The 8,241-nt window shown below is 43.2% G+C and overlaps 1 long non-coding RNA gene across 1 annotated transcript; it reads right to left on the bottom strand.

Annotated features, from left to right (window-relative positions):
- Window positions 1–5,812: 5,812 nt before the first annotated feature.
- On the bottom strand, window positions 5,813–7,797 carry LOC120288914. The gene is made up of 4 exons (XR_005546830.1): window positions 7,012–7,797; window positions 6,846–6,938; window positions 6,250–6,398; window positions 5,813–6,136 (listed from the first exon to the last, which is right to left on the bottom strand). It is a non-coding gene; the product is annotated as an uncharacterized LOC120288914 (long non-coding RNA).
- Between the last annotated feature and the right edge of the window lie 444 nt (window positions 7,798–8,241).

Here is an 8,241-nt window from a genome sequence, read left to right as displayed (position 1 = left end):
TTTTTACTTTTATATTTTTATAACGAGAATTAAGAAATAAAAACTCTTCTCATCGCTTATCCTCGTCACCACCCGCTGGCTGCTCGGAAGGAAGAAACTGTGTTATAGGAATAGATATTTTGTGTAGTTATTAAATTCATATTTTTACTTATAAACTCATATATTAAATTTTTAAATATAAAAAAATTACTAACTAGAAATTGATTTCTGAAGTAGAAAAGTTATCATTCACATCATAAATTGCTATTCCTATACTGAAATGAATGGAATGTTGATGTTTGAAATCGCTGCCAACCCTAAACCGCCAACCCCTCTTCTCAACCCACTATGGCCACAGAACACGAGACATCATCAGCACGGCGGGTAACTCTAGCCACCGGCGACGGCCCGAATGGCTTCGGACAAACTTGTTAGCCCGGCAGGCTTGTGGTCGCTGAAGGGAAAGGGAAATAAAGAAAAGAAAAAATGAGATTAGTGGGCACGAACGGGGCACGCCTATCAAAGACTGCCCCATCAAGAAACGGATGACGGGACCTTTCACCTTCAAAATTGTCCCGATACGATCCTTCCATCGATTGCGCAGGTCCAATTGTCAACAACGCGTGGAATTTGGGAGGCCCAACAGGCGCGACGACTTGGACGATTGAAACCGACGGTCAACGCCCTATGTCCAGTACCGCACGCACCTCTCTCTCAGGCCCACGTGCTTTTCCGTAACCTTGACCTTTTGGCAACTTCCGAAGTTTTCGCAAGAACTCGGGCCCCAACTCTCAAGTTGCTCCTTTCGTCTCCTTCGTTTAGGCCAGTGTGTCTGTCTGGTCCAGCTGCTCCCTTGGAACATCCAATTAATCACCTCTTGCTCCTTAACTAAACCCTTGATTAAGGGTCGAAACCCCATCTCATTAGACCGGATGCTGGAATAAATGTACGCGTAATCGAAAGACCGGGATGTCTCGCGGATTCATGCCAATTGTTTTCGGTTGAACTGGGACAGCTCGTTGACCAAACTGGCCTTCCTCGAAATTGATGGTCGATCCAATTGTTTTCGGTTGAATTGGGACAGCTAGTTGACCAAACTGGACTTCCTCGAAATTGATGGTCGATCCAATTGTTTTCGGTTGAATTAGGATAGCTCGTTGACCAAACTGACCTTCCTCGAAATTGATGGTCGATTTGGGTTTGATAATCAAGAGCACGACCATAATATGGCTTGCAGAGGAGTTTCCAACATATATATACATGCGTATATACTTATGAGGTAGCACTTAATTGAACTTCATGCATGTTTAATCATTTTGATGATCTGATAGGCGACAAATTAGATCGGATAATACAAATTGCAAAAAGGAAAGGATGAGTCATAAGGCATTTTGTCCATATAATGTATGTGATGTTCATTTCCATCAAGTAGTGAAAGGGTCGTTGTTGCTCGGAAGGAACATGGGACACTAGGAAGAGTACAGAGGCTAGAAAACAAGTGAATGCGAAAAAAGATTCCAACATCGTTTTTAGGAGAATGTCGATCGTGAATGTTGTCGTTGGCAGTCCATGTGGCTCTGCAGTTACTGTAGTTACTGCAGTTTAATGTCGGACTGGGAATGGAAACTTCGACAATAACGAGCACAACCGTAATATGGTGTGTAGAGGAGTTTCCAATATATATACATGCATATAAACTTCTGAGGTTGCCCTTAATATAACTTTAAGCATGTTTAATCATTTGACAATCTGCTAGGTGGCAAATTAGATTTGGATAATACAAACCGTGAAGAGGAAAGGATGAGTCATGAAGCATTTTGTCCATATAATGTATGTGATGTTCATTTTCATCAACTAGTGAAAGGGTCGTTGTTGCTTGGAAGGAACATGGAACAATGGGAAGAGTACAGAGGCTAGAAAACAATGGAATGCAAAAGAAATTCCAACGTCGTTTTTAGGAGATGTCAATCTTCAACGCTATCGTTGGCAGTTCATGTCGCTCAACAGTTACTGCTATTTAAAGTTGGAATGAGAATGGAAACTTCGGGGGAAGTAGGTCACGGGAATTCCATCTAACAAGCCCATAAGAGGCAGACGAAGCGGCCCACTTGGCACGTTCGTGGGCTGTGACATTTCGATCTCTTGAGAGAACAAGTGATAGATCAACTATTCAAAAACGATGAATTGAGAATCGCATTGGAAATAAGATGAGCAGTGGACCAACTGGGAATGGAAGAGCTCCGGTTGACATATGGGACAACGTTGAGACGGTCTCCCCTGGAAAAAAAAAGTACATTAGTGGCTCCTGAGCCTAAGGGAAGATGAACCTAAAGTCGTGGAGCAAGAGCTTGAGCTTCCTCAGCCGAGGTGGTGAGATGCTGGCAAGCAAGAGATGGGGTCAAGGATGCGAAAGAGACAAATCTTTTATATGCCTGGCCGGAGAAAAGGGTCAGGTCGAAGAGGCCAACTAGGGTTTCCTCAAAGAGAATGCGATGGAGGGATTCGGTAGAGTTGTCACAGACTGGGCAACTTGGGTTAAGGATAGAGAGAGATTCTTGTTGGGGGAGAAGACTATTTGGAATCAGTATCTATTAATTTTTATCGTTACAACAAAAGATAAGAATTACAATTGGAAAGGAAAAGCAGTAGTCTAGTATCCTTCAATCAATCAAAAACATCGATTATATATTTGAAACAAAATTGGCTGTAGGAGACTTACAACCGAGGGTTAGGGTTAACACTAGAGTCTTTCTTGCTTACCATTCCTAAGTGCAGCCCGAGTTGCTAAAATTTATTTTTCACCCAATTCTTCTCAGTAAAAGAAATGTTAGTGTGTAGAAGTGCAAAAGAAGCAGTAAAGGGTAAACTGGAGCGCCTGCTACGGATTCTTCATCTCTCCTAACAGAAAGTTAGCAGGTTCGCATTTCCATGTGTAACCAAATTTCGATGCGCAGTACTTTCTATGCACTCCTGGGAGCTTCCCCTGTTCCTGCTGTTAGATGGAAACGCGCGGTCTTTCTTGCACATTTTCTGCATTAAGGGGGAAAAAGATGCCAAATCAAGATGGGGCAAGATACACGGCTACTAGCCCCACCAAATGGAGCTTCTTTTTCACCCCAAATTGTTGAGCCAAGAATCTGTCCATGAGATTGACTGTGGGGAGCAAAGTCTCGTGCATGAGATCGAATTCGTCATGCACCTCTTCTAGATTGATTAAATGCAAAACTTGTTAGGAACACCCAACGATAATCACCTGGTGCTGTCTACTTCTAATTAAGACAATTTCAATTGTCTCCTTCTTGGCCTGTCTGCCTAAATCCGTTTGCTCGCTTGGAACACCCAACGATTATCACCCGGTGCTGTTTAATTAAACCGTTGATTAACAGTGAAAGTTTCTATCTCGTTAGAGCATTTTTTTGAACATATGTTTGCTCAACCGTTTGGAGTCAAGGAAGGAAGGAACCCGATCAGTTACCGGGGATATTTCTCACTCAATACCCATTTTATGTTGAATTAGTCCAACTCCTAACACAACAATCTTCCTCGAAATTCTTAGCCATTTGCGCTCGACAATCGCAAGTGCAACCCTTTTCTGGAAACCCATGCCTGCCCCACATCCCATGCACAAACTCATTTGGTATAGTCGTGACTTGAATGTATGCTTAGTCGTACCCACATTTTTGAAATAAGCGATGCACCTTATTAATAATTGATGTAAGCTACTGTGGTCTTGGAGGTGTTGCGACTGTGCGGTACTTGCCAAACACCTCATGAAAGTTGTAGTGCTCGTTTTGACAGTTGAAAATACGATAAGATAATTGTCCCGTCTAGCGAATTGGGTCATATTTTAATTTTCTTACGAACTAGATGTCTACCTCTGCAACATAGACTGGTCCGGTCCACTTACAATCTCCATCCCTTTATTCATCTTTTATATCAGGATTGTAGATCTAATTCCATCTAGACTGAAACTAAAGTAACGACCACCAAGCAAAGAACAATTCTATTGTGACAAAGCCATGATCTTGTGTGACAAAGCCATGATCTTGTCGACTTAGTTAAGACTCAAGATCAAACTACAGATTGAGAAATTGATTAATTCAAATCCTAGCAAAAGGAACTGCTTTAGACCACCCCAGGATCGAATGAGTTGGGATGAGTTGTGACCATAGACACCGGTGCCCCTGGCATTTTGTGCAACCGCCGAGTACCGCTTCGGCTTAGGGGAAAATTCTATGGGAAAGCAATGAGGCCAACGCTACCTTTATAATGCGGATTGACAGGCGATTAAACATCAACATGTAAATTAAATGAGTGCGATGGAGATGTGAATACTTCTTCGAATGGGCAGGCTTACGACAAATGATAAAGCATGAATAAACGTATTCGAAGGAACAATAGGTGTTGCCCCCATTGAGAAAAACATTTAAAAAGGTCGAAGACCTAGGGATTTTCCAACGAAGAGAGATGGGGGCAAACCTAGAAGGTGGAACATGGAAGGTGACGAAAAGTAAAGTACGGAAGATATAAAATTTATAGAGATCAAATCAAGGATTGGGCACAAATGTTGTAATGGGATTCGGCAGAGTTGTAATGTGATGGAGGGATTCGGCAGATTTGTGGCAGACTGGGCAACTTGATTTGAGGATAGAAACTCTAAAACAAGTTTGAGACTGTCCGCCGTCCGGATGATTTTCCAAAAGTTTCAATGCGTTAGGAGAATGAGAAGATAAAAAAGTGAGATTGATCAGCCGGGTATCCAGATTTGACGACATAAGAGCCCGATCTAGAGAGAGAGAGAGAGAGAGATCCCTGTTGTGGGAAAAGATTATTTGGAATCAGTATTTATCAATTTATTGTTACAACAAAAGACAAGAATTACAATTGGAAAGAAAAAGCAGTAGTGTAGTCTTCAATCAATTAGAAACATTGATTAAATATTTGTAGCAAAATTGGCTGTAGGAGACTTACAACCGAAGTTTAGGTTAATGCCAAAATCTTTCTTACGGGAGAATTACAAAAAAAGTCCTAAACCTATTGCAATTGTGCCAATTTAGTTCTAAACTTTTTTTTTTGGCCAATTTAATCCTAAACTTTTTATAGTTGTGCCAATTTAGTCCATCTAGCCAAAATTGGCCAGTCGACACGACGTGGATGCCGACCGGGGACAATTGACCGGTGAACGCTGACGTGGTAATTTTTAAATATTTTTTGGAATTTTTTAATTCTCTTTTTTTCCTCACCTTTTCCTTCCTCTGGTGGCTAGCGTTGGCCAGAGGCGAGGGCTGGCGAGGCTTGCTCCTGCCGGCCATTGGTAAAGGCGAGCCTTGCCAAGCAACGCCGAGGCCGCCATTGCCACATCTGGCGAGGCTCAGCGAGGCTCGACCTCGCCATGGCCGAGCGAGGCTTGGCAAGGCTCGACCTCGCCATGGCTGGGCAAGGCTCACCTTCACTAGTGGCTAGCGGGGCGAGCCTCGCCGGTGGCAGCGAGGTTGACCTCGGCGACCCTCGCTTCTGGTCGGCGCCGACCGGCTAGAGGAAGGAGAAGATGGGGAAAAAAAACAAAAAAAAATTAAAAAAAATAAAAAAATCGAAAAAATATATTAAAAAATATTTAAAAATTGCCATATCAGCATTTGCCGGCCGGTTGTCCTCGGCTGGCATCCACGTCGGCGTCGGTCAGCCAATTTTGGCCGGATGGACTGAATTAGTACAATTATAAAAAAGGTTTATGACTAAATTGGCCAAAAAAAAGTTTAGGACTGAATTGACACAATTATAATTATAATAGGTTTATGATTTTTTTTTTGGTAATTCTCTCTTTTTCTTACTCACCAATTCCTAAGCGCAACCCAAGTTGCTAAGATTTATTTTTCAGCCAATTTTTCTCAGTAAAAGAAACGTTAGTACGTAGAAGCGTAGTAGAAGTTGTAAGCTGGGGCTCATGCTACGGATTCTTTATCTATCCGAATAGAAAGTTAGCAGTTTCCCATTTTGATGAGTAACCAAATTTCGATGCACAGTACTTTCTATGTACTGCTGTGACCTTCCCGATTGCTGCTGTTTGATGAAAACGCACCGTCATTCTCGCACATCTGTCCATGAGATTGACTGTGGGGAACAAAGTCTAGTGCATGAGATCGGATTTGTCATGCACCTGTTCCAGATTGATCAAATGAAAAACTTGTTAGGAAACTCGGTCACTAAATTGAAAGGAATATAATACAACTTGGTATTTTGGAAATTTGTTGAAGGTTATGCTAGCATTACCGTCTGACGTCTTAGCCGTCAATAGATGGCCACAAAATTCTCCTTTTTTCCGACAAAAGTGAGTGGAAATTTCCAAGCAAAACACGAATCTCTCACGTGGAAAATGTGTGGTCGAGGGTTGACTGCCCATTTCCAAGCTAACGGTACGGCTACAATAAAGCGTAAAGTGAGAATCAAATAGAATCGCTGTCTTCCAACAAAGAGAGGGCAAAACAGAGATGATCCATCTCAGGTTTCAGAACTTATAAACAGAGACTCTGCAACATGGAAGGAAAATAGAATACGACAACTTTTTGACCACGAAGTGTGTAATGAAATTCTAGCTATCCACCTTAACCCCCAATTTCCAGAGGACAAACTATTATGGAAGCCAACCAAAACAGGTCAATTCACGGTCAAGAGTGCATACAACAAGTTCAAGGCGCAAGGAGAAAATCAGCAACAAAACCAAGCCTCATCATCCTATCAAGCACCACGAGCATTGTGGAATAAAATATGGCATGCCAAAATTCAGCCCAAAGTCAGATTCTTCCTATGGCAAATTTGTCAAAACGCCTTAGCAACGAAGGAGAACTTGCATCGCAGACATATCATACCTGAGGCCACATGCACGATTTGCAAAAGACATCCATAATCAATCGAGCATCTCTTTCTCCTTTGTCCATGGACGAACCAAATCTGGGATGGCACTGGTGTGAATATACAAAAAGATGGTCACGGGATAACTCGAATGGAGGAATGGTTGGCAAATTTTAAACATACCTCAGTTTCTTTCGAGCGACTCGCCCTCTTACTGTGGCAGATCTGGAAATCCCGCAATGACTGATGTTCCAGAGCTAAACCGGTGAGTCCTCAGCACATCATCACCTCAGCAGCAGCCATGGAAGAAAACTTTAACTGGTGGGTGGGAAAACAGAGCAAAAAAGAGCAGATGTAGACCTACCCACCTCAGATCTGGACGCCTACCTCGGTTCAGACTTCGATTCCTTCAACGCACGGCTTGTCGCAGATCCGGAACACCTTGTTGCAAGGCTCGCCTTTGACAGGGCCCCCTCCGATGCACAGCTCGCTGTGGATAGAGACGAACCCGCTCAGTTCGCTCCGGAATGGGACGCATCAAATGGTAAGCTCATCTCCGACCGAGATGGCTCGGCCGCACAGCTCGCGTCACACAGGGACCGTTGCGACGCCCGGCGCGCACCAGCACAGCAACCCTCCGACAAACGGCCCCCCTCAGATCTGGATGCCTCCAGCGCACGGTGCGATAAAGATCAATGTGGATGGCTCCTTTCTTCAAGAAACAGGGGAAGCGGTTGTGGCTTGTGTCTGCCGAGACAGCAGAGGCACCCTTGTCGATGGATTAGCGCGCACGGTCAAAGCTTCTTTAGCAATCTAGGTGGAGGCACAAGCTATATTACAAACCCTAAAGTACTTCGAAGGGAAAGAAGAACATGAGATAGAGTTGGAGTCAGACAACTGGGAACTAGCGAAGTCTTTGATGGAAAGTACACCGGTCAATTGGGAAATAGAGGCGTTGATTTGTGAAGTGCAGGCGCGTGTGAAATCTTTTTCAAGGCTTAAAATAACCCATTGCTGAGAGAATGCAACAAAGTGGTCGATTGGGTTGTTAAGGCCCACTGGAGAAAGGCCCTTCCAGCTAATTGGGTTTATTTTCCCCCTTCCTGTCTTTTAGATTTATTATGTTCTGAAGCTCCTGCTTCCATTATCCTTATTTGAATGAGAATGCTATGAGCTCTTTTCGACCAAAAAAAAAAAAAAAAAAAAAAAAGAGAGGGCGGGCATCCCTTCTCCCGACCGGCCCGTGCTCGCCATGGAAAAAAGCCAAATCCTTTCCTTTTATTTTCCACTGTCCTTCTCACTCCTTTGGCCCCACGCATACATCATGTACATATTGCTAACACAAAGGTGTCAACTTCCCCATCAAAGAATTCGGATTAATAATGCGAATGATAATCATTATCATCAAAAATT

This window comes from Eucalyptus grandis, chromosome 10, assembly GCF_016545825.1.
Source record: "Eucalyptus grandis isolate ANBG69807.140 chromosome 10, ASM1654582v1, whole genome shotgun sequence".
Lineage (NCBI taxonomy): Eukaryota > Viridiplantae > Streptophyta > Magnoliopsida > Myrtales > Myrtaceae > Eucalyptus > Eucalyptus grandis.
Note: the sequence above shows the minus strand (reverse complement) of the source record. Positions and strands in the feature narration are given on the sequence as shown.